At 38.9% G+C, this 27,666-nt stretch overlaps 1 protein-coding gene and 1 long non-coding RNA gene across 3 annotated transcripts in view; one reads left to right on the top strand and one right to left on the bottom strand.

The window, feature by feature from the left end:
- fars2 (phenylalanyl-tRNA synthetase 2, mitochondrial) overlaps window positions 1-27,666 on the top strand; it is a 183,895-nt gene that overhangs the window by 115,723 nt on the left and 40,506 nt on the right. The window lies entirely within an intron of this gene.
- LOC135731392 (uncharacterized) lies at window positions 3,789-6,667 on the bottom strand. Its single transcript, XR_010526287.2, has 5 exons — window positions 5,578-6,667; window positions 5,133-5,230; window positions 4,907-4,992; window positions 4,711-4,826; window positions 3,789-4,573 (listed from the first exon to the last, which is right to left on the bottom strand). It is a non-coding gene; the product is annotated as an uncharacterized lncRNA (long non-coding RNA).

Below are 27,666 nucleotides of genomic sequence, written 5' to 3' on the forward strand. Positions count from 1 at the left end.
GTAACACATTATTTTCTACTGTAAAGTTGGGCATTTTAACATGGGGGTCTGTGGGAATTGATTCCCTTTTGGAGCCTGCCTCTAGCGGCTACTCTATGAATTGCAGTTTAAGTCACTTCTGTATTGGCTTCATCAGAGAGATCAGGAGGTTGCCCCTCGGTTCTGTCCAATATTAACCCAGCATTTTTCGAGTGTACTAAAATGTAATTGTGCACCTTATCGTGTTTGTCAGCCAATCAGAATTGAGCTTTCAACAGCTCTGTTATATGAGCTAAATACAACAGATCCATAAATCACAGATTCTGATGGTCAACATTGTATTGACACTCCACTTTTTTTGAAAATATGCTTATTTTCCAGCTCCCCTAGAGTTAAACATTTTGATTCTTAACGTTTTGGAATCCATTCAGCTGATCTCTGGGTCTGGCGGTACCACTTTTAGCATAGCTTAGCACAATCAATTGAATCTGATTAGACCATTAGCATCACACTTAAAATAACCAAATAGTTAACCAATGATATTACGCAGCAGCCGAAAATAGTCCCCTTAGAATCTTTCAATAGCAGGGGACTATTTTCGGCTGCTGCGTAATATCACTACGCCTCCTGCAGCCATGTTACGGCAGCAAAGTCTTTGATTATTACGCCAGAATGAGAGTATAGTTCCTAGCCATATCTGCTTAGAAAATCACAACTTTAATTTTCCGTCGGTCTTAGTACACAATGTAACTACAGAAGAGTCAAGTTTTAAATAGGAAAATAATTTTTGAGCGTGATGCTAATGGTCTAATCAGATTCAATGTATTATGCTAAGCTATGCTAAAAGCGGTAATGCCAGACCCAGAGATGGGCTGAATGTATTCCAAAACGGTAAAAATCAAATGTTTAACTCTAGTTGAGCTGGGAAATGGCAGTTTTTCAAAAAAAGTTTCCTGAGGTGTCATGGCAAGATTTTGCTCTGCAATTGTTTCAATTTTAGGTTGATTTTTCATCAAAACCAATCGTGTTGGAAAGCTCAGCTGCATACTTTAGCACTGACAGTTTTGGATCATTTATTAAGCATGAAGTAAATCAAAATGTTCTGCTGTACAGTTTCAAACCACCTTTCTTTCTTTATTTATTTCTTCACGCCCTTCCAGCATCTATGGCTATATTCATGGCGATAACTAGATAATCCATACACAATTTGGGGGAGAGATCCTTTGGTATCTCCAATTCACCTTATTTGCAGGTTTTTGGCCTATTGGAGGAAAAAATGTTTTTTTTTTCACTACAAAGTACATTTTTGAAGAAATGGTTCTTCTATGGCATCGCAAAGCACGGTTATTTATAGTAGTGCAAATCTACAGATTAATCATTTAAAGGTTACTGCTATAGTAGAAGCTTTAAACATGAGGGCGAATTTTCATTTTTATTGTCAACTGTTACTTTAAGAAAAAATGGCACATGCACATTACGAGTAATGTATTAATTAGCAGCAAAACACATCCACCAAGAGGTTTCCTGTTTTTAGAGAGATGATGTTATTTGTCAGGTGTAGAAGAACATATTGGTCTTTCTTGAGCAGTAATGTGAGCAAAGCTCCATCTGCACCTCCCTCTTCCACTCACATACTCCGTCTGTCTCACCACGCCTGTCGACGTCTATATTAACTCTCGACTCCCTCCAGTGTGTATAGGAGAAGGCAGTGTTTAATGGCGTTAGCAGGCAGGAGTGAGCGTAATTGTGCCTGCTCTAAATTTATAGGGGCTGACAAGCAGGGCCGGGGTTGCTCGGTAATCTCTGTGTAATTGAGAGTAGGGGTCACCAGAGGGGAGCGGCTCTGCCCCACCAATTCCCACCGGCCCGAACGTGTTTGTAACGACCGTGATACTGTATTTGCAATGATGTTCATTTTACATGTAACAGTAATGTCATTAAAATGCTTTCAGGTATCTGGACGTGTACCAAGAACCGATCTTATCGTATAAAGTGACATATTTACTGTTGTACAGTTATAAATCCTTTTCACACTTTTACGTTGTGGTAATATATTTCTGAAAAGACATTTATCAAATTTTAACTTTAAAGACATGCACTTTATTTCATATGACAAACTGTACACTTGTGTGCTTGCTCTATAAACTTTGTGGACGTTGTAGTACACAGAAGTTTTTGATATCATATAAAATGTAAACAGCATTTGGAAAAATGGTGTAAATCTTGCAGGCTGCAAACGTACAACCTTGACAGTCATAGGAAGTGGCACATTGGCTTGCTGGGTAGCACTGTTGCCTCACAGCAAAAAGGTCCCTGGTTTGAACCCTGGATGGTTCATGAGGCCTGTTCCCCGTGTCAGTGTGGGTTTACTCGTAAAAAAATAATAATGCAGGTACTGTAAGGTAAAATGGAGATATTTACTTGCCCTTCCCCTAACAAGTGTATACACTCACCTAAAGGATTATAAGGAACACCATACTAATACTGTGTTTGACCCCCTTTCGCCTTCAGAACTGCCTTAATTCTACGTGGTATTGATTTAACAAGGTGCTGAAAGCATTCTTTAGAAATGTTGGCCCATATTGATAGGATAGCATCTTGCATGTGATGGAAATTTGTGGGATTCACATCTAGGGCACGAAACTCGCGTTTCACCACATCCCAAAGATGCTCTATTGGGTTGAGATCTGGTGACTGTGGGGGCCATTTTAGTACAGTGAACCCATTGTCATGTTCAAGAAACCAATTTGAAATGATTCGAGCTTTGTGACATGGTGCATTATCCTGCTGGAAGTAGCCATCAGAGGATGTGTACATGGTGGTCATAAAGGGATGGACATGGTCAGAAACAATGCTCTGGAAGGCCGTGTCATTTAAACAATGCCCAATTGAGACTACGGGGCCTAAAGTGTGCCAAGAAAACATCCCCCACACCATTACACCACCACCAGCAGCCTGCACAGTGGTAACAAGGCATGATGGATCCATGTTCTATTTCTGTTTACACCAAATTCTGACTCTACCATCTGAATGTCTCAACAGAAATCGAGACTCATCAGACCAGGCAACATTTTTGCAGTCTTTAACTGTCCATTTTGGTGAGCTCCTGCAAATTGTAGCCTCTTTTCCCTATTTGTAGTGGAGATGAATGGTAACCGGTGGGGACTTCTGCTGTTGTAGCCCATCTACCTCAAGGTTGTGCGTGTTGTGGCTTCACAAATGCTTTGCTGCATACCTCGGTTGTAACGAGTGGTTATTTCAGTCAAAGTTGCTCTTCTATCAGCTTGAATCAGTCGACCCATTCTCCTCTGACCTCTAGCATCAACAAGGCATTTTCGCCCACAGGACTGCTGCATACTGGATGTTTTTCCCTTTTCACACCATTCTTTGTAAACCCTAGAAATGGTTGTGCATAAAAATCCCAGTAACTGAGCAGATTGTGAAATACTCAGACCGGCCCGTCTGGCACCAACAATCATGCCACGCTTAGAATTGCTTAAATCACCTTTCTTTCCCATTCTGACTTTCAGTTTGGAGTTCAGGAGATTGTCTTGACCAGGACCACACCCCTAAATGCATTGAAGCAACTGCCATGTGATTGGTTGATTAGATAATTGCATTAATGAGAAATTGAACAGGTTTTCCTATTAATTATTTAGGTGAGTGTACACAGCAAAATCACTGGTGTTAAAATAACACCCAGGGTGTCAAATTTAACACTGGAAAAGTGTGTATATGTGTCCACACTACACAGTGTTAATTTAGTCAAAAGTGTAGTGTTAATTTAACAACACTCATTATATGTTAATTTAACACTCAATATTGTTAAATTTTACACTTTGTTCAACACTATTGATTGTTGTTTCCACACTACACTGGTGTTGGCACAGAAATACAGTGTTAAAAATTAACACTCCTAATTTAAAGTCAACACCGGTGTAATGTGAATTCAACAATGTTAAGTGTTAAAATACTGATTAATAGCCACTTTTGTTGCTAATGGGTTGTTTCTATAAAAGACAAATGACAAGAAATATTGCAAAACCTCTTTTTATTAAAGTACATCACATTTAATATTTACATTGATACACACAACACTTTGCATTTAACACTGCTTATTTAAATACCTCAGCTACAATTAGAAACAGAATACAGTATGGAATAATGAAAGTTATCTTATACCACAGTGCAGTGACATGAAAACCACTTATTATAAGGTCTTTAATATATCAAATGAGTTAAAAAAAATTAGCCACCCTACTCAAAACTTGAACATTAAAATACACTGCATTACCTTACTGGCAGGCAGAAATGCTTATCCTTCACAATACTAAAGATTTTTCCATAACAAAACAGACATTTCAATTCAAAAGACGTTTCATTTTTCTTAAATACGTTCCAACCTGGTATTTAGTTCTGTAGTTGTTTTACTCATGATGTAGCGGAAGGCTGCATCAGTGGTCTTCATCATGAAGGGAATGGCTTTTTGGTCCAGAATGATGCAAAAATTCTGGATGCAACTTCTGTTCCCAACACAGTGCAGGCAGGGCTGTGCTGATTCATTCCCCTCAAAGCATGGATTGATGCTCATCACCTAAGTGTTTTAAAAGAGTGTATTTGATGAATGTATTTGATGTGTATTTATGAACTTGTATGCATTTACATGGGGTGAACAATGCAAGCAAACTAACTGCTGAATAAATAACTAGAACAAAATACCAAAAAACTTACACAGCACAATCAGTAGCTTCAGTTGCACATTGACCCGCTTTCTTCTTTCTTCCTTTCACAAATGAAAGGCAAGAGGTGAATGAGCCAGGGAAGAGCTGCCACATCACTGTCCCGTCCTAGCAAAACAGAATTTAAACACCATGAGTATACAGTTAAACTTTAAAACCGTAAAAGTAGCAAACCCATGTACACTTACCATATTTAAACTCCTGTTGACCAGACAGAGGGTCATCCATATTGTTGTATGTTGGCTATTTTGCAATACATCACCTCAGCATATTTCTGCAGATTTTCAAAGACAAAAAGAGTCAAGAAAATACCAGAAAGGGTGCAGTTTTAACCGTTATTTGAATCAAAATCATCTCAGTATAATAAATCATGTTAGAGACAGTGTACAGTACTAATGTACTGTGTGTACTCACATAACTAGTTGGTAAGCTCGTATCCTCCAAACTGGGTTAAGGAATAACAGTTCCAGAATTCATGGGTATGCCGTATTCAAATATAGTCTGGTAGGGTCCTATCACAAAAAAATGACAATAAAGACTCTGAAAACTCAACATTCTTTTTATATTAAAAACAGCACTCAAGACAATATATGAATCTTCATTTATACATTTTCAAAATGGTTATCAATTTGATTGCTATTTAATATGACATCAATAGCAAAACGATGTATGAGAAGATAATATATTTTTATTAAAGTTGGCAGCAGGTCATGTGAGTTTCTTTCCAGATTAATAATAATAATAATAATAATAATAATAATAATAATAATATGTACAAAACTACATATACTAAAAAGATTGGTTAACTGTTCAGTTATGTCAAATAAAATGATTTATATGTATAAATATATAAACTTACCTTCTGTAATGAATTTAAGTATTAGCAGTCGTTTCTCATTGGAAGTCATCAATGTCAGGTCTTCTTTAATAAACTGCCCTAAAAACAGCATCTCTTCTGAATGATTTGAAGCACTCAGTGTGAACTTTCACCAAACTAGCATCTATAATGACAGAAAAAAACAAATGTTCGCCATACACGTTTTACACTTTCGTATGTATTTGCCATTTGCATCTGTCTGACATCTAGCGCCACGAAAAGCATACAACACACAATGCATCCAATCTGTGCATACAAATGATGATATATTGTGAGGTTTTGGTCAAATTAATTGTTGGTTTGGCGATATTTCCCCTGTTTGAATACATCTTAGAAAAACACATGACGATGCGGTTGCGGTTTTCTCCGTGTTTTTCAGTAATTTGAATAATTAACCGATATCCGTGCACTCACGTGCATGTAAACGACCTCGTTAACTCACGGTATCTAGCCTATATGATTACCTTATAACGAGCATCATATGGTGAATAAACGAGCTTTCATTTAACTTAATTTCATACCTTCAATTTGTAGTGCATGTCGCGTTTTATCATGGTTCAATTCTTTCATATCTCCTGTTAAAATTATCCTTCTTGGTTTTAAACTTTTAGCTAGCAGTTTAACTTTATACTAAACTAACAAGGGAACAACGTAACACAAGGTAGCTCTGATTAAACTAAACCAAATAACGAACAAAGGGGAAATAAAATGGGAAAAATATCTTATTTAGGTTTTTTGGCATATGGCTGCGTAGAGTCAGACAGAGAAATAACAGTTTAATTTAGCTAAACCATGTGAATATTATGAGACTGATTTACCTGATCTCTTCAGTTCTCCTCTGAAAGAAAATGGCGGTAAAATCCCTGACAGGATATGTTTAGTGGAGGCGTGGCTTGATTTACACCGCTCAGAGTGAAATCTGATAACACCCTTGTTTTACACTGACACTGTCGTGAATATAACACTGGCCTAGCAATGGCAGTGTTATTTTATTACCAGATAGTGTTAAAACAGCATCAACACTGTGTATTTAACACCATCCCTGAAAATTTAACACTGGTGATTTTGCTGTGTAGATCGACGTGTGTATTAACTGATTCTCGCCATGAATATACTGTAGCCAAAGATGCTGGAATGGCGTAAAAATAAATAAAATGAGTCATTAAACATTTGCCTGTGATATAAGTGACAGGAAATAATGCGTTCATTCTGTTCTATCCATTGCATTACAAGTAATCTGTTGGATTGGAAATGCTGATCCTGCTGCATGTTTACACTACCGTCCTGTCATGTCAATCATTGCGTCTATGGTCTGCTGTGCGCATGAATCAATACTAAGCATTCAAGCGTAGTATTTTGTTTCCCAAAGGGTTCGGTAATGAGAAAGTATTAACAATGACTTAAACGTCACCTTTAAGAAATAGCTGGTGTGTTTTTTTAAGATGCCATTACATCATCGATGTCAACTCTGTCCCCCGAGTATGTGGCAGTATTGAAACTAGCCGTGTTCCAGGTGTGCCGTTGTCATGCTACCTGAGACGCAGCAGTCCAACAGATGAAACAGGTGCGAGATCTCCCAGACAAGCAGTCAGCTCGGCAACAGTCGCCATACTGTCAGAGAAAGAAAGAGAGAGGGAGACGGTGTCCACCTGTCATAACCACGCATTACCATCACTACAGCGAAGTGGTGCTGATGAGCTGTAAATACACGGGTTAGGCTGGTGTTTTGACGCTGTATGTGATTCAAAGATTGTGGGGGTAGAGGAGAGAAAAATATCTCACAGATTTCCTTGACTCATATGAGATGAATTCTAGGAGAGATGCAACAAGCTTTAGGGGTGACTTTCAGCTTTTGCAGCCATGATATTGTCTCTGTTCATAAATAGACTGCAGTAGTGACTGCCCCCTTTTTTAGCAACCTTGCGGAATACTAACATTACAACATTTGAATATGTAAAGAATAAAAAAATATGTTAAACAAGACTGTGACTCTGTACTTACAAAGGAAAAAATGAACTATACTGAAGCATGATGAATGCAGTAATAAAATCACATTCCCGTCCATTTTTATAATGAATATCAGTCATGTGACCTTTTACGTCATTCCAGTGGCCTGCCGCCATCTTGAGTACCTACCGAGTACCAGTAGGCTATTGACAAGCATTGGCTAGCTTGCTACGATTTACGGATTTCTTATTTTTTACTGTCTATGATTCTTACAGATATGGGAAATGGCTACGAAAGACAACATTTCGCACCTCGACTGTCATGAAAACGTATCTTTAAGGGTGTTTTCACACCTAGTTCGTTTGAGCCCTCCAAACGCTCTCGGAGCATTTCAGGGTGTATATGTGAACAAACCAAGTGAACTCAGACCCTCTAAAAGGACCCAAAAGTGAACCGAACTCAGACCACGTCAGGAGGTGGTCTGAGTACGGTTCGCTTTTGGGTTCTTTTGTGGTTCGATTTCTTTTTGAGATGTGAAATCAATGAGGTCCCGATCCGGTTCGCGTGTTGTTTTGACATTGTATCAAAATCTACTGCTGCACAGAAAGCTGGGGTCTGAGTTCTTATGAAGTTGTGATGTTAACAAGAAAAGGTCTGAGATCACTTCAGTTCTGAAGAGGACCAAAAAAAGAACTGGGTCCTCTTTTGAGTCCACTATATTGTGAACACCAAAAGGACTGAGGTCACATTCGGCTAGTTCCTTTTCTGGTTCACTTTAAGTGAACTGGGTTTGGTTCTTTTAAAATGAACTATATGTGAAAACACCCTAAAAAACATCTTGGTTAGGGTGTGATGCCTACTCGATCCCTGATGCATTCTTCCAGCCGTTGTCCGCTGCTACCGAACTACCACTATTTTTACGACACAACATGAAACTTTGCTCGAAGTATCACCTGGATCTCTACACATGAACGCAAGAATTGAGAACATTGTATGTGTACACAGAGTTTACTAAAAAGAAAGGTGTTGTACAACTGACTTTGGCTGTTATGGTGTCTGCTCGCCATCTTTGCCAGACAAAAAGAATCGATTTCTGAATGCGAATGAATGAATCTCATATGAGGCTCCTTTTTCAACTAAAAGGTCAATATTGTTTTTAACTTGCGACAAAACAAATTATCCGTGCATTTATATGGATCTATGCTTTAGGAGCTATCCATCTTTACTCTCCGTCCTCCTGACGTTGCGTTCGGAGATCGATACATCTTGACTGGGAAGATGGCGGCGAGCGGACGCCAAAACAACCAAAGTTCGTTGTTTAAAACCTTCTTTTTAGTAAACTCCAAGTGCCCTTCAAGGATGCAAAAACGCCATTTGGAATTCACCCTACATGTGTTTTTTGGGATCATTACCTTTTTAATGCAAAGCTCTACATATTGAGCAACAAGTATATAGCACTATAGCAAAACTGGTGCACAAAATGTTGTAAACCCATTAAATAAGGTTTTGGAAACAGTCTTACCTTGCTAGCTTGACAAATTTCGCTATAATCCTGCTTGTTGTAATTGCTTTGGCAACAGCAATTTTTCAGTCTTTTGGATTTTGCTTGAGAATTATGGGTAGTGTAGTGTTTTGGTTAAAATATGTAGTTTTTGCACCATTAGCAGCTCCAAACTACATTCTGAAAACAATCAGGCCCCCTCGTCCAGTTTGCCATTGATTAACCAAGCAAACAGCCTGAGTGCCAGCTGAACTTAGCACCACCCCCAAAAAACATTTCAGGACTGTAAGTTCGGTCTGGAGTCACTCCGTTGTGGCGCTACTATGCTCGAACAAAAACTGTTCGGACCAATCAGATTGTCAGGGAGGGCTTTATACAATGATGGACAGATGATCAACAGTAACATAATCAACCACGTCACCAAAGAGCGCTTGTGTTGAATCCGTTTACAACAAAGACGACTGCCGCTGGAGAATTGAGATGTGAAGATTCTGCCATCAAGTCTGTTCTAGAAGATATCGACAGCGCATTGATTTTAAAAGAGGAACAAAGAAACCCGATCAAGGCAAGAAGCCCGTGGATGAAGTTAATCTAAATTACAAATGATAATAGATAGTCTGGTAATAGAATGTTGTGAAATGAATGAAATGTAAAACATTCATTGGAATCAACCTACTCATGCTTTACTTATAGTTTGAACTTTGAGAAAATTACCCACATCACCTGTAAAAATAAAGTTAAAATCTAATCGACTTATGACTTATATGCAAGGATATCCCAGTGGAGTTTCACTTCTACCCATAATTCCATACAGCTGCTGTTATGCATACCATTATCCCAATTCAGTATTTCAAACTTATGTAACCATACAAATGTGGATCAGACTGTATGCTGTGAGCTTTCACAGACCTCGCACAGGCATCGGGTGGTATCTGTAACCCGGGAGAAGAACTGTAGTGGGGAATTTGATAAAAGCGGTTGGATTGGGATCAATGACGTGCACTGTGGCTAAAGACTTTTACCTGGGCAGGAGGCAACTTATTCAATCCTGAATATCGATTCTTGTTTTCTTTTCGCTGTAATGAGCCTGTGCTGATTACTGAACTGAATGCATCTTAGAGGCAGGGAAGGGGGGGAGCACTTAACCATACGGTGTAATGTTCTTTAATGCAGTCATAACACATTTAGGTGTTCTTTTGCTAATTATCAGTTCATTTCTGGTCTGGATTGCCAGGGTGGTGGTAATACGTACGCAATATGTTTGAGAACTTTCCCCTTTAATCTTAAAAATAAAGGTGCTTCAAAGATTCTTCACAATGATCCCATACAAAAAACATTTTGGTTCCTCAAAGAACACCTTTAAGAAGTTTCTTAAAGGTGTCATAGAATGTAAAACTGTATTTATCTAGACTTGCGTTTCTTGGCTTTCAGCGGTGAGGGTGGATGCAGCGATGTCCTCTGCTGGCGTCAGGTCCTGTGTAGAGGCACCTCCCGTTACACAGCGTGCCCGATTTATGCTGGCAAGCTTGGGATTCCCCCGTCTCCTGACATCATTGTAGCGCTTGCGGCGCAACGTCCTGGAGATGCCAGCTGATGAGACAATTGTGGCTATTTCCTCCCACGCCTGTTTAACCGACGCTGATTTGGGCGGGTTTCTCCCATCCCCATACAAAACAACTTCTCTGTCTTTGAGTGCTCTTACAAGAACGTGGGTCTCCTCGGCTGTGAACCGCTCCTGGCGTGCGCCTGGTAAATCCGTCATAAAAATAGCAACCCGCCATGGAACTTGCGCACTTGCGTTTAAAGGGAATGTTGGATGACGTTTATTTAACGTTACGCCCAAACCACACCTATGAATAATGAACCTACTTCAGACCAACCCCTTATTGATTTGCGCCTGGCGCAAGAGTTATTTCTCCTGCCGGGAAAATAGCAACAGCGCCCAAGATCCGCCCACAAAGTCACTTGCGCTTCGCACTTGCGTTTCAGATCGTTAAATTAGGGCCCTCAATCTCAATGCATTCTTTGGCACCTTTAATAAAAACATTTTGTTTAATCTTAAAACCTTTTTATTAACTTAGGGACATGTTTTAAACAGATTTGGATGTTAAAGGTTCTTAATGGCACCATTTAGCAGAAATGGTTCTTCCATGGCATCGTGATGCACTTTTATTTTTGACGAAGGGTGTTTTGACTAAGGGTGTACTCACATTATGCGTATTGTACCTAAGTACATTTGACCCCAAAATACTTTTCGTTTGGCTAATGTGATCGCTCCGTACTGTACCAGAGTGCGTTATGCTTAAGCTTACCTTGGTACACTTTGCATAGCTGCTCTCGGGCACAGGGCATGCATGCCCAAATGCAAAATTTTAACTGTCTGTGTAAACACACTGATATGCGCAGCACAGATACATAGAGCCGCGTGTCACCGCATCCCAAACGACCCCAAATAACAAAGGTGTATCACATCTTGAGCTCTGCGCGGACCGATCGGTTTATGACATTCGCAAGAGAGATTTAAAAGCATATTAGGAGCAGTCTGCAAGTGTGTTGCATTAATGTCATACGCCAATCGGTGCAGCGCGCATGATTTCAAATGCACCTAATTAGCCATGAACTCCTAATTACAATAAATTCCATTGTGTATTTCTTTCCTTTAAAAAAAAACAAACAAACACATCTTTTACTGACATAAGTATACTGTGGTACTCATTTCAATGCAACCCAGCATAGGTTAAATAATTTATCCAACATGTGTTTTGTCCAATATTTACCCAGCATTGGGTTAAAAATAACCCAGCAGAATTTATAGGGTTTGAAATACCATGGTAAGTATATATTGTAATTATTTACAGTTGTAATGTGTTGTGTATGTTTTAAAGTACCACGATATTACCATTTCATGTGGTACCATTGCTAAAAGCCACTATTTCTGTGTGGGTCTTACTACATTGTGATATCCATTTCAGCACTAAATATGTATTTGTTTTACTATTCTTATTTGTGGTTTTAATAAGACAGAAAGTGAACTGACCATCAAAATAAAATAACTGCATAGTGTACTGTGTGCAGTACCATGATATTACAATCTGGCATCACTGTACCATTATACTGCCATAACAGGTTTTATGATGGTATTACAGCATAGAAAAATCATTTTTAGGAATTGTTTGTTCAGTCATTTTTCATTTATACTTGGATATCCTTTCATTGATTGCCATACCATGGTTTTACCATCAGACACCATCACTGTACCATAGTAACTGGTAATACAGCCTAGACAAATATTTATTTCATTCTAAATGTGGTTACTAAATGTGCATGAACCCTCACATCTAAGCTATTACTATTAGTTACTAATCTAGTACTAATAGTATTTGTCAAAATATCTCTTCACCCCCAGTGTGATAGCTTCACACCACCTGATAGCTAACACGGCTCATGATTCCCCTGCGACCTTTGAAAATACTTGACCGAAGAGGGGAAATGTGCGAGGGAGACGTGCTGTTACCAATGAGTCACGGGCCAATATCTACCCTGATTGGATCAATAGAGTAATTAGAGCAGAGTCGTGGTGAAAAGCGTTTCCAGTCCTCACAGGAATACTACGCAAACACTTTGATGTCCTCTCTGAAGGTGTGCACGCGCCTGTTCAGACACGCCACCCCGAGAGCCCTTGTACCGTTTCGTGTCTCTGCCATTTGTTAGGTGGCAGTCTTTGTCTTGTCACCGGGCGAGCGGTGAGGGGAAAGGTCGGGGAGTTAGACCCCTCCCCGCATGTCATTTCCTCGAAAATATTAGCATCGTACGCCAATAATCCATCAGTCTGTACTCCCTAAAGAATTAGATATGGTACTGTTTTTTGTTAACAAATAACTCAAGAAAATGCGAATGTGTTTGTGTACATGCAGACACGTACGGGCTATATTAGGGCATCACCTCAGAGCCACTGTTGATAGGAGCTAAACAAACAAGCGTTATATCACCAATGTCAGAGTCAAAGGTCAATGACTGACTGACAGCCTTGTTCTTAGGGGGTTTGAGAGAAAGGGACTCGTGCTTGCACAACGAAAAATGGAGAGAAAGCGTGACAACACAAATGAATTTTGAAAATTGAGATGCCCAAAGCAAAAGTGTTTTACGTTTCTTTCTAAAAAAAAAAAAAAACTAGTGCTGGGAAAAGATTAATCACGATTAATCGCATACAAAATAAGTGATTTTTTTGCATAATATATGATTGTGTGTTGTGTAATTATTATGTATTTATAAATACACACACATTCATGTATGTAAAAATGGAGAGAAAGTGTGACAACACAAATGAATTGAGATGCCCAAAGCAAAAGTGTTTTACGTTTCTTTCAAAACAAAAAAAAAAAATAGTGCTGGGAAAAGATTAATCACGATTAATCGCATACAAAATAAAAGTGATTTTTTTGCATAATATATGATTGTGTGTTGTGTAATTATTATGTATTTATAAATACACACACATTCATGTATGTAAAAATGGAGAGAAAGTGTGACAACACAAATGAATTGAGATGCCCAAAGCAAAAGTTTTGTACGTTTCTTTCAAAAAAAAAAAAAAACTAGTGCTGGGAAAAGATTAATCACGATTAATCGCATACAAAATAAAAGTGATTTTTTGCATAATATATGATTGTGTGTTGTGTAATTATTATGTATTTATAAATACACAAACATTCATGTATGTAAAAATGGATAGAAAGTGTGACACAACAATTGAATTGAGATGCCCAAAGCAAAAGTTTTGTACGTTTCTTTAAAAAAAAAAAAAAACTAGTGCCTGGAAAAGATTAATCACGATTAATCGCATACAAAATAAAAGTGATTTTTTGCATAATATATGATTGTGTGTTGTGTAATTATTATGTATTTATAAATACACACACATTCATGTATGTAAAAATGGAGAGAAAGTGTGACAACACAAATGAATTGAGATGCCCAAAGCAAAAGTTTTTTACGTTTCTTTCAAAAAAAAAAAAAACTAGTGCTGTGAAAAGATTAATCGCGATTAATCGCATATAAAATAAAAGTGATTTTTTGCATAATATATGATTGTGTGTTGTGTAACTATTATGTATTTATAAATACACACACATTCATGTATGTATTTAAAAAAACATTTACATTTGTATATATATATATATATATTTATTTATATCTTTATATATTCTATATGATATATAAATAAATAAAAATATATATAAATACAAATTTCTGAAATGTATATATGTATGGGTGTGTGGTTAAATATACATAATAATTACACACAGTACACACCCATATATTATGCAAAAAAAATCACTTTTATTTTATATGCGATTAATCGCGATTAATCTTTTCCCAGCACTAAAAAAACTTTTTAATTAATTAGTAATAATAATAATTGGTAGCATTGTTTTAAGATGGTATAAGCTTAGTAGTTTAGACATGAAACTGCATTTTTTATATACAGTGTATTTTTTTTTTTTTTTTTGGATTAACTAGATTTGGCATCTTGGTCAAAATGGTTTAAACTTTGAACCAGCAGCAAACCAGCAGACCACGTAAAGCTTATATAACTTTGTAGGGTGTTGTAAACGCATCCTCTCCAGTGATGGAAAAGCAAAGAAATGAAATGAAGTTAGCAAAGTGATGAATGAGAGCTTATGGAACAAGCATGGACAGTGAAGAAGATTGGAAAGGTGTAAGCTTACATCATAATGCTGGTTATAATGAATCCATAAACTTTAGTGAGTACACACACCAGTGAGAGACAGGTGCGAGACGTTCGTACAGTTTGATTGGGTCATTCTTTAATGCCCTGCGACACTAACTGCATTGAATCGGTAAGTTGTTTCAGTGTCGGACCCCCGCTAAAAAGCATTTGAGCTTCATTATAGTGAATTGTGTAAAGCGAGATGGGAGGGGGAATTTGTTATGTGCCGCCAGAGACGTCAAAGAAAGAAAAACATTGATGCTCCTGATTGTCCTCAGTTCACCTCTAGAAAAAAAAAACTCTATTGTTGTATCAAACACAATACTCATTATATGAAATTCTTTGCTCGAAGACAACAACCGTGCACAATTTAAATGCGAATACACAACTGTTCCTGGTAGAATTTGATTAATTTTCTTCTTGAAAGATGGGAAACATGCGGAGTACTGCAAACAAAAGACCTAGTTGCTTATGAAAATGAGATTCTTCTCACACATCGAGTTCAATCATATTTGCCGTATTGTTCTGTTTAGACCGGAGACTTTTTGCAACCTCCAGGAGGTTTCTGTAGTGTTTTTATGAAAATAAGACTGATCCCTTTGGAGGAACATTTCTTAAAAGCATTACGGATCATGTCCCAGTCACAAGCGAAACCTATTAAAAATATCAAATAGAAATTGTTTTCATTTTACCCGGTAGGTTGCTTGTCTTGCAGTACCAACCCTGCTAAATAGGTTTTATTATTAAATAAACACAACGCTTCCTAACAAACAGCCTTGGTTTGCTTAAGTTTGATTCAAAGAAAATCAGTTCATTTCTATTTTGTATGTGCAGTGACTTTGAAAGGCCGATCTGTTTTACAGGATCAAATCGCATTTGGTTCATGGGATTTGTGCTCTGTGTTTACAGCCTTATTATTGTCTAGACAGACAGTTACCATTTGTTGTGCTCGAATTGCAAAAAGCTCACTCAGTGTAAAACAGAAGATGAGTTTGTTTATGATCCCCTATTTACAACTTTGGTAGAAGGGGATAGCAACATATAATGGATGTCAAATGCGAAACCAATTTCAAATTTCAATTTTATTTATATAGGGCTTTTCACTATTGGTAATTATTTCAAAGCAGCTTTACATTAATAGAAGCAGTGAAAAGATAACATAATACACGATAGCATAAGCAGCTAAATTTGTATTACTAATGTAACGTATAGAAGAGGGTTCTAAGTTAAGCCAAAGAAGGCTGCCTCCCCGGGTTGAAAAACCCCCTAGGAGAAAAAAACCCAGACTTTTTTGCTGGGGAAAAAGTCCTAGGAGGGAAAAACCCTTGGGAGATATATATATACACACACACAATGTAAATTTATAAGGAGATTAAGCGGGTTCTGCCGGTGGTCACTGGTCAGGCATCAGCTGGGTTTCACATTGAAGGACGGCCAGTAGATCAGAGGTGTGCCGACCTTCACATTTACCGGAACTGGGTCTGTTTGTCTCATTGTCCTCGGGGTCGAGGACGAGACAGGGAGAGCGGAAAAAAATCTTATTAGCGTAGGGGCTATTCACATGTAATGCAAGTCTCACACAGTGATGTGGTTTAAATCAGCTTGGTTCCAGACAGGCTAACTATTGCGGCATAAGTATGTTACCCACAGTTGAGGATTAAGCAAATTGGGGGCCCAATGCGTAGGTACCTATGGGTCCCCATCCTATCTTTAAAAGAAAATGAAACATGCCGATCCGTTTGACTAAGGCCAGAAGCCAGGCAATGTCCTGTCTACAACCCCCTTCACACAGACCAGTCCCAGAAAATACCCGTAAAAGTGCCAGAAAAGTTTCTGTGTGAACGCAAACACGTCCCGTAACGTCCCTTCTGGGATCGTTACCAGAAAGAGGACCTAGTAAGATACACAGAAAACCCTCTGTGTGAACAAGAAGCCGAAACAATGCTGCAGTGGGCGTGTTGTAGTGAGGACGTGCACATTATCACAAGAAAAGTTATGGCTCAGCTCTTTTAAATGAGAGATTTACACGTATATCAATATTCACGTCGAGAAATATAGCAAACTAGACTGAGGCAGATATCAGGTAAGTTAGCTCATCACTTACCACGATGAAGCGGAGATCATTCAGCAGCTTAGAACGGCGCGCCACGTGCTCCTTTTATAGTCTTATCATGAACAAAAATGTGGTTTTTGGAGAGAGAAAAAAAATATGCAAACTTCAGACGTTGCGTAGAAGATGCAGAACTTTACAGGTCACGTGTCTTTCCAGGACCTTGTAGATTCCGGCAAATCATGGTAGTGTGAATGAACAAAAAAATCAAACGATCCCGAAAAAATCCAGGGTGCATTTTCCAGAATGTCTGTGTAATAAAAAGAGCCAAATATAGGCTTCTAGTTTATTCTAGTTACTTATCATGTTTTCTAAAAAATGCTGGGTTGTTTTTAACCCAGGGCTGGGTCACTATTGGACAGAACACATTGGTGGGTTAAAATGACCCAATTAATGGGATGTTTTAACCCAACTGCTGGGTTGTTTCAACATGGTTGATTAACAATAACCCAGCAGTTGGATTAAAACAACCCATTATTTGCGTCATTTTAACCTAGCAATGTGATCTGTCCAATAGTGACCCAGCCCTGGGTTAAAAACAACCCAGCATTTTTTAGAGTGTGTGTGTGTGTGGATACAGCAGCTTTTGTGTAGAACAAAAGATATGATACGTTTGGTTATTAAACATCAATTTTTATCCAGAATTTGGCCTTGTAAACATTACTGGAGTAGTAGTCAAGCAATTATTAGGATAAGTGAAAGTGACATAATGACTAATGTATGGACCTAACCCATCCAGTGAGTCATTAACACACACACATCCAGAGCACTGGGATATTATACTGGGCATGGCACAACACAGTGATGCGAATCGCCAGCAAGCTTTTACACAGAGCACAAAACAATTCAACGTCTTGTGTTAATTCATGCCTTCCTTATAGGCGGTGTGGACCGATAATGCATTTTGCACCTGCCTACTATGTAGCGCCACACACTATTCAGCTGGTGACCTATTGTCTTTCAACACTGAGAATAAGTATCCCTTAAATTTTGGTGCATAGCATCATTAGACAAACAATCGGTCAAGACGCACCGGAAAATAGTTTTCTTCCAGCAGAAAACTCTTTCCACTGCTTTTCAAAACAGCTTTCTGTGTTTTAGCACCACCATATCACTGACAAAGCTCAAATCTAATTGGACGGCATGATACATTGCAGGGCGACAGGGAAAATCGGCACGCCAGCTGAAAAATTCTCTCTTTCACATGGAGAAAATGATCTCATGCAGTGTCAAATAATTTTTATTTCGTGTCACTGTGCCACACATTCACAATGCTTTATCGTGCCCAATGTGAAAGCCCATTAGAGTTTAGTTCTTTATGATTTTACCAAACTGTGTTGATCACCAATCCTGTGATTATCCAGTCCAGTTATTCTCCATCGTGACAATCTTGTAGATCCTGCACTTGTCTTTAGTGAGTGAATCTATTTTTACACTGTACTGTAATGCATGGGCTAGATTAACTTAACCCAGCATTAGAGATATTGATCAGATCCCACAGAGCAGCCATCAGTAGCACAGCATTCTCACTTTGCCGGCCGAACTGCAATAAATCTGAAGTTATCATCACCTATTTCCAAACCACACCCACGTCTGAACAGTTTTTTGTAAAGGACTTAGATGACCTTTATTTTGTCATTAAGGAAGTCCCCATTTGGTCAGACCTTTATTATTGTGGTTAAGACTGACGGGCTAATCCTTCCGAGGCTTCTTTTAAGTGTCTCAAAGCAGTTCGTCCCTCTGCGTAAGCTTTATTGACCATCTGAAACACAGTAATTAGAAAGGAAAAAGATGTTGTTTTCATCGGTGATGGAGAGGGGGTTGCTTAATTTTCATTATTGCATTTAGTTTATTGGATTTGTTCTATTGTAAAAAGAGAGATTGTGGGAAGCTAATAAAGTTTTAGTTTAAAATGTTTGTTTTATGCCACTGCGGTATTGCTGATTTTTTTTTAAAGGGCACCTATTGTGCAAAATCCACACATGTTTGGACATAAATGTGTGTTGGCAGTGTGTGAACACACACATCCTACAATAAAAAAAAATTGTCAATTATTGGAATTCCCATTTAACCAAAGCAGTCTCATTAGGCATGCTTTGACTCTCTTGTTAATGTGATGTCACACTGATAAAGCCCCACCCATAGTCACTGACAGATAGTCCTGTATTACCATCGTTTACACCTTCAGCGAGTTGTCCACCATATCTTAATAGATTTTATGAAACTGTATTAACAGGAATCAAATCTATCAAATCTGTTGCTAAAAAACAACGGTATTTTGTGCATTTGGAAATGCACAGATTTGAAAAGCTCTCTGTCCCTGATTGGTCAGCTAATCTGTATGTTGTGATTGGCCTGAATACCTCTGACGTCATCCGGAAATGTGACGCTTCCATGTTTGAAAGATTCGCTCACAATGCAATGCTAACAGGAGTTAACTTACAGGCTGTGAGTCCAAGCAGGGGGAATTATAATAATGTCAGTCTTTTCTACTTCACCAATCCTAGGAAGTTAATTGTTGACTACAATCCATGTGTTTGTTGTAGTCCAGGAAAAGAGATTTTACGTTGGAGACGATAACTCACGTCATCGTTTACTTTGGGGTTTGTACCTTTTGCATATCTTTAACATGTACTAATATATTGTAGTGGACGCTCTGAAGCTCGAATGCATTCTCTGAACTCCTCTCAGGCGGGGGTTTCAGCCTTCCGATTGGTTGCCGCCGAACATTTCCGCCTTCCGATTGATTTCCGCCAAACCGCGTCATAGCTCATTACCATAAAGTTGAGCGACAGGAGGTAGGAGTTAGGAATAGAGGTGCAACAGTTAGATATCGCAGCTTTAAAGGGATAGTTCGGCCAAAAATGATATTAAACCCATGATTTACTCACCCCCAAGCTGTCCGAGTTGCATATGTCCATCGTTTTTCAGACAAACACATTTTTGGATATTTCAGAAAATGTTTTAGATCTTTCAGTTGATTAAATGTAATGTTACGGGTTCCACGACCTTCAAGTCCAAAAAAAGTGCGTCCATCCTTCACAAATTAAATCCAAACGGCTCCAGGATGATAAACAAAGTTCTTCTAGGGGTAATCCACGCGGTGTTGTTATAGAAATATCCATATTTAAAACTTTATTAACGAAAATAAATACCTTCCGGTAGCGCCGCCATCTTAGACTCCTCTGTATTCAGGAGAGAGTATTAGCGTAGTGTACGCACTTTTCTTAGTGATGTATGAAAAATTTGGAGGGCGGGGGCACAGATTACCCTCAGAAGACCTTTGTTTATCATCCTGGAGCCGTTTGGATTTATTTTGTGAAGGATGGACGCACTTTTTTGGACTTGAAGGTCGTGGACTATGGGTGGACCCCGTAACATTACATTTAATCAACTGAAAGATCTAAAACATTTTCTAAAATATCCGAAAATGTGTTTGTCTGAAAAACGATGGATATATGCAACTCGGACAGCTTGGGGGTGAGTAAATCATGGGTTTAATATCATTTTTGGCTGTACTATCCCTTTAAAGAAGATATTTTAGCGCAGCGTCGGTTGTAAACTGGCTAGAAATCTTCAATATCTATGGCAAGGTGATCTCCTTCTATAAAAACCTCATCCGTTTACCCCTCAGAGGAGGATTCCTCATTTCACACAGTCAGACATACACACGCTGCAGGGCATTTGTCTTCTCCCTGAGCTCGGGTCATCTTACAGAAGGTGCTTTCAGGGCACTCTGGCAGAATGTGTACAGTAATCCCTATCCCTGCACTTTGATCCTTACCTGGAGCCTCACCAGACCAGATCCGATCAATGTGGCTCCACTCTGCCAAACCGAGACCTTCAGAGAAAAAAGATGCAGGGTGCTACTGTATAATGTATTGTATTTACGATAACCGTTGCACTGTGTATGTTATATTAACAATCTTGGCTTGTAAGAGCTTAGGAAAAGTAGGCAAGCAGGATTAATAGATTTTTAAATGCATATGAAAAGCGGGAAATGGATGAGTTTTAGAGTGGCCCTAATTAGCTGGGAGATGTATGGATGAATCGCCTCCGGCAGAATATCGCCCACAGCCCTCGGCGCCATGCCGTATCTTGTGATTTTCTGTGTTTTTCTATTTGAGCCTTTTATAATTGACACAAATCTCATGCCTGTTAGGCAGCACAGTAAAATAAAGTGCACTGGGGAATCGGTGGCAGCAAAACTCCACGGAAAGTTTAACAGATCCCAGTCGTTCCCAGTCATACCTCTTCTGTCGCTTGCATATTTCTTCATTAAATATTTATATTATACTTGTTTGAATGTTACTCCAGGCACATAGAGGTAGAAATTCTTTCAACTTTGGCGGGACTGAACGACACGCCTGAATCACACAATCAAATAAATCTTGCCGGAGGCCGGAACATGAAGGATCAGCCAGTGCAATGTTTATTAAAAACTTGTGTTTTATTCACTGTAAGTCACGGACATGACCGTCTGCCAAATGCATAAATGCATCTTATCGTTTTACAGACGCCCAAGATGCTGTTAAATAGTTTAGGCAGTGGAGTCTTCATGTCCAGTTCCTTTTCCCATAGGGTTTTGCGGGCAGTGGCGTAGTTTTACTTGCGGGAAAAATGCAACACTTTGTACATTTTTACAGTAATTAGTAATGGAGCTGGTTTGATGATTGGTTGAGAAGAGGTTGGTGATGGTTTTGCATCTTTGATTCTTCTTCTTCTCCTGTAACCTTTACCTTTTCATCCCTCTTTGTCCTGCTCTTTCAACGTAACGTATAAGGACCTCATTGGGATTTTAGGATGTACACTGGAAATACGGGGCTCGGGCTGTGCACTTTTCGTGGTGTCATCAGCGTTGTCGTGACATCAATTTTTTTCTGCGGCTCCTGAGTGATTCATCACATCCCATTTACTGTTTGAGTGTTCAGCACCAAAAAATTGTGCCCATAAAAATAAGGCAGTAAGGTAGGTCCTTGTATAAAAATTTTATCCTTGTATAATATAACAACTTTAAGACAATACAAACAATATGACATTGCACAAATAAATTGCAATCCCACTGTGGCTATCAACTACTTGCATTCAGAAACCGATACAAAAAACACCCTTTGTAAAACAAAAGCATTTGGTTTTTGAACTTTAGAAGGTTTCATCTGTACCTCTTTAATTATTCAAACATAATATTGGTCTTAATATACACTCACCTAAAGGATTATTAGGAACACCTTTTCAATTTCTCATTAATGCAATTATCTAATCAACCAATAGCATGGCAGTTGCTTCAATGCATTTAGGGGTGTGGTCCTGGTCAAGACAATCTCCTGAACTCCGAACTGAATGTCAGAATGGGAAAGAAAGGTGATTTTAAGCAATTTTGAGCATGTCATAAATTTCTGTAAAAACATTCAGATGGTGGAGTCAGAATTTGGCGTAAACAGAATGAGAACATGGATCCATCATGCCTTGTTACCACTGTGCAGGCTGGTGGTGGTGGTGTGGGGGATGTTTTCTTGGCATACTTTAGGCCCCTTAGTGCCAATTGGGTAACATTTAAATGCCACGTCCTACCTGAGCATTGTTTCTGACCATGTCCGTCCCTTTATGACCACCATGTACCCATCCTCCGATGGCTGCTTCCAGCAGGATAATGCACCGTGTCACAAAGCTCGAATCATTTCAAATTGGTTTCTTGAACATGACAATGAGTTCACTGTACTAAAATGGCCCCCACAGTCACCAGATCTCAACCCAATAGAGCATCTTTGAGATGTGGTGGAATGAGAGCTTCGTGCCCTGGATGTGCATCCCACAAATCTCCATCAACTGCAAGATGCTATCCTATAAATATCGGCCAATATTTCTAAAGAATCTTTTCAGCACCTTATTGAATCAATGCCATGTAGAATTAAGCAGTTCTGAAGGCGAAAGGGGGTCAAACACAGTATTTAGGTGAGTGTACTTGAAGTAAGCTAACGTGTATCACGTATTCATTTTAAAACGTTTAGAACGCTTTCGATCATTCAGTCAACTTGACCTCTCTCTTTGAGGAGCAAATATTATAGCGGATTATTACAAAATCCATTACGGAGTATTACTGCAATACAAACCACAAATGCATAATTTCTTGTTTGTTCTTCTGATCAGCGGCAACACACTTTCTAAAAGTAAACCGTTTGAGATGAGACTCTTTAGGTAATTCATCCTAAGCTTTACACGGGATGTTTGCTCTTGAGGCATCTAATCTTGGATATTAGCTTTTTCCTAGTGTACTGTCTACTCAGACATCTGCCATCATGGGCTCTCATAGGAGACTGATTCAGAGCGCACTATGTAGACAACATCAAAAAATGCACATCACAGCTTGATCCCAATACATTTTGACATCTGCCTGTTGCTGAGCTAATACCATATTTATAAAAAATATTGGGTACAGTACTTTTGATTATATTGAACATTTTATAATTGATTTCTTTTATTCAATGCTTCTTTTTACCTCATCTACATATTTGAATATATTATTTCACTAAGCTTGTCTCAAAATCTTCTGCCTACTGCTGATAAAACAGCCCAAACCAATTTCGGTTGCTGGTGTGGTCTGGTGTATCTTAAGACTGAAGTATGGTCCATTTTTGTGTATGCGAGGGTTTGTAGACGTAAAAACAGACTGTACTCCGTGCTTTACAGCGAACTCAAAGGTGCACTTGCACTATTCAGACCACGCCTGGGCGCATTTGACCTCCAAAGCCTGGTTCGTTTGACTAGTTTGATCACTTTACTTCCTGTTTTCTTCAAAACAATCACTCCTAATGATGTTCTCCCGCGTAGAACTGACGCGCTGTTAAAAATTTTGCAAGGTGCACGTCAGGCTACCCAGAGCTACGGTGTAGCTACGGCGTAGAGTTTACGCACGACTATAAATCGGGCTTTAGCCCTAATGTGAGTGCGCCCTTATGCTGCGTTTACACCAGCCACGGTAGAGGCGGCAAGCGCGGGTGATTTACATGTTAAGTCAATACAAAGACGCGATTACACCCGGATTATTATCCTGCGGCGCGGTACACGCTGTAAGTGCGGTGCGAATGGGGGAAACGTGCGAGTTGAAAAATCTGAATTTCTGCAGATTTCCGCGCCGCATTAACCAATCAGGACCTTGCTGTAGAAGTGACGTGATTACAGGAAGCGAGCGAGTGGCGGAGTCTCAGCGGAGTCGTAGAAGCCCCTCCCATGACGTGAATTTCCCTTTGAATTTCTCGAATGACTAGAATTTCACGCGCCGCTTTCACGTGCGAATGAAGCGAGTGAACTCAAATGTTCAAGCGTCCAACTACGCGCGAATAGCGAGTTTTTGCCGCGCAACATTAGTCTCACAAAGCCAGACGTTCAGACTCAACCCAAAACGTTTGGACTCCAATGCAATCTTCATTGTCCAAGGACCATCCAAGAGGTCATCTGACTGACACCTAAATCAATCAAGTTTGCTTTGTTTCTTCAGTGTACCCAGACTTTCAGCATGAATAAATTGGGGTTCAGCTGGTTTTCCAGCCTGACCAATGGCAATAAACCCTCAAATCTGCTTAACCAGCAAAGAGCTTGGGATTTAAGTTGTTGTTTTTAGCAGGACAGCCCGTGTGTTGCGAGCATCTCTATAAAAACCTACAGTATAGTAAAAGTGTTACCTTGATGAAAGGTTAAGTAGGTCTTCAAGCAGAAGTCTTTTGTAAAAAAAATAGAAAGTTTCACAGTCAGTAAATGTTTGTATACATTTGCATTTCCATACTTTTGTTTTAGATTAACATTTTGGTCTTTACTTATCTTTGTTTGTTTTTAAATACAATGCCCGGCAAAAAAAGGTTGAAAATAATTGTTTATTGATGCCATTAGGGCTCCACCGTGCTACTGTACGGATAAAGGTGACCAATTTTATTATTGCAGTACATATGGCTCGAAAGATGAAAACAGACTGCTGGCATCTGGTAGCCGGTCCAGTCCCATCAGATAATTGAGAAACACACATTAAAGCATGCACCACAAACTCGTGTCCGACTGGCCTTTCCGTTGTTCATGCAAATGCGAGCAAGCTATCACCGGTTTTACTAGGCGGAAAAAACAATCAACTCACCCCCCAGTACCTGACACTGTCAGACTATTATAACTCCTACACTGCTCGCAGATACTGCTGAGACTCGACAGCTTGCTGGCCATTATTGATTTGGTGCAAACTGCACCGTAGTATTAAACATTTATACCTATGAATACCATCACTTTAGCTTCTCAGGGGGGTTCAGTGGCACCTGCAGACTTGCAGTGCAAGCAGTCGATGGCCGATGTCAATGGAGAGATATGGAGAGTTTTTTGGCCGTAATTTCGTAAACACCTGTTGTTGGGTGCTGATTACTCGAAAACAGCTGGAAGTGAAGCGGTTCATCATAGTCAAGAAGTCAAAGAGCACCGCGGCAATAATCTGCAGATAAAAAAACACATTTTAAAGAGTTTTATTATTAGTTTATGTGAGATTTTTATCCCCTTCAAAAAAAAAGGTCAAGTGAAACATATAACAAGCAATTAAGAGGAAATGCCATCTGGCATCCGGCAACTATAAAATAAATTGGCATAAATAATTAAGGGGAATAACGGGAAAGAGAATGGAATAAAACTCTGGCTAGATTGCTTGGCTAATGTCAAACTCTGCCACAGATCGGTGTCTGTCTCCCTTTCACCAGTGCTCAGAGCCCTTCATTACTGAGAGAGACTCGGCCACTAATGTGTGTGATAGCTCCTACTGAGAGCCTGAGCTCCCATAAGCCTTTCTCCTGCTGAAATTGTAACTATAAGACAAACATCCCTTATGTATTTCCCTCCTTCTTTTCTTCTGTTCTTTTTTCTTCTTTGTTTTTTTCTATATTACTGTGGCCGATTTATCGGACGATAAATCTTTCAGTTTGGCAGATATATCAAATGTGTTGTTTCTTAACTTACACTCTGAGGCTATTTTGGGGATTTCCGCCTGGATTTGGCCTACCCAGTTTCAAAAGCTTCTCATACCCACAAGCAGAGGTTTACATACAAAAGTTTGGTATCATTTTACAGGAAAGCCTTTGAAATTTCATAAAACACTGTTAAAAGTGCTCAACATGGTTATATGTATGTCAGTCCTCTAATAAACACAAAAATAAATAGGCGCTTTTTGAAGTTTTTTTTTCTAAAGTCTGTATTTAAAAGTGTATAACTCTGGCCCTGAGTGGTAACAAAACCTGCAAACAGTTTTGTTTGATTCCAGCAATAGCCAGCTTACAGAGGAAAAAGGAATTTTTTCTCTATCGTAATAAATGCAAAAGTTATTTTACTCCAACTGATGGGAGGAATAATACCCTTTTTGTTTACAATTTCTGCCTAAAAACATTTGAAGTGCTCCCATAACCACATACAGTGGAATAAATTCAATTTCTTTATATCATTTTGCAGAAAACCCTTTGAAGTTACATAAAAAGCTGCTGTTTGTGACAAATATTGTTATTTATGTTGTTTTTCATATGATGAAACATCACGGATCAATGATTATCATGCTTTTACTTTTTTTTCATGATTGTTTTAATGCTAAGCTACATGACTGTAAGCCTAGACAAGTTGATACAACTTCAAAAACTCTATTTCACACATCTTGTTGTAACATAGTTTTATTAAACAGTCCTTCCAGAGTTTTTTTGTGATTGTTGCAGACGTAAATCCTTGATCTTGCGGCACTTTTCATATAAAATACGATGGGATATGTGGGATATTTATGCAATTTTATGTGATGGAATTGCGGGAACTTGCAAAAACTGTTTGTAGTTTTTCATTAATGTTCACGTCACATAATCACGTCACTTCATAACGTTCCCATGGCAACAGGGGACATGGCTGCGCTTGTGTGAAGTAAATGCAACATTTTTCAACTCTCTGCTAAGATATATGTTATTTTTACTATGAAAATGCGGGATTTTGAAATCATGCAAGCCCTGCATATTTTGCGCCCGGAAATCTCCAATTTATGCTGCGAAAGTGCAGCGTATTTAAAAGAATTGCCCCCCCCCCCCCGCATAAATATGCGGACTTTGGCTCATTATGCATTGAATCATGCGATCGCATAATCACGTTTTTCTGGTGGGACTGATTAAAACGAAAATGTTAAATATCTTAAATGTTAGTGTTGTTTTGATCGAAAACAACTTGCTCTGACATATCTCAAAATATATTAATGCGAGAGCTGTGTATCAACATGAACACCAGTAATGTTTATTTATAAATGATGCTTTTAAAAATGACTTAAATATCCTAATTTAACTAAGGCCTAGTCCCGATTTAAACTAATCCCTGTCTGGGAAACCGCCCCATTGTGAACATTAATTTAAGAACCAGTGTATACATTAACAAGCTTTATTTTTGTGGATTTTTTCCCCCTGTGATTTTGAAAGATTTCATTTTGATTCAGTTGGTTGAACATGTTCTCACAAGTAAAGTTGGCCCAAATATCAGTGATTTGTTAACCCTAAAATACCCGTTTTGTCCACCTGAGAGAAATAAGATTAGATTATCAAAGGGTAATTGAACTGGATAGACAGGGTAACGGCAAGCAGATTTGTCAGCGTGTACCAACCATTAGCAGACAGTAAGGCCCACAGCACACATGGTGTTTTATGTCAGGGGCGATGACAGGCCAGTGTGTTTGATGGGAAGCAGACATGGTTCAAAAAATGAGCTTGAAGAAATACTCAAGTGAGCTGCACTTCACCGAGTCTGAGA

The sequence above is a fragment of the Paramisgurnus dabryanus genome, chromosome 22 (genome assembly GCF_030506205.2).
Source record: "Paramisgurnus dabryanus chromosome 22, PD_genome_1.1, whole genome shotgun sequence".
NCBI classification, from domain to species: domain Eukaryota; kingdom Metazoa; phylum Chordata; class Actinopteri; order Cypriniformes; family Cobitidae; genus Paramisgurnus; species Paramisgurnus dabryanus.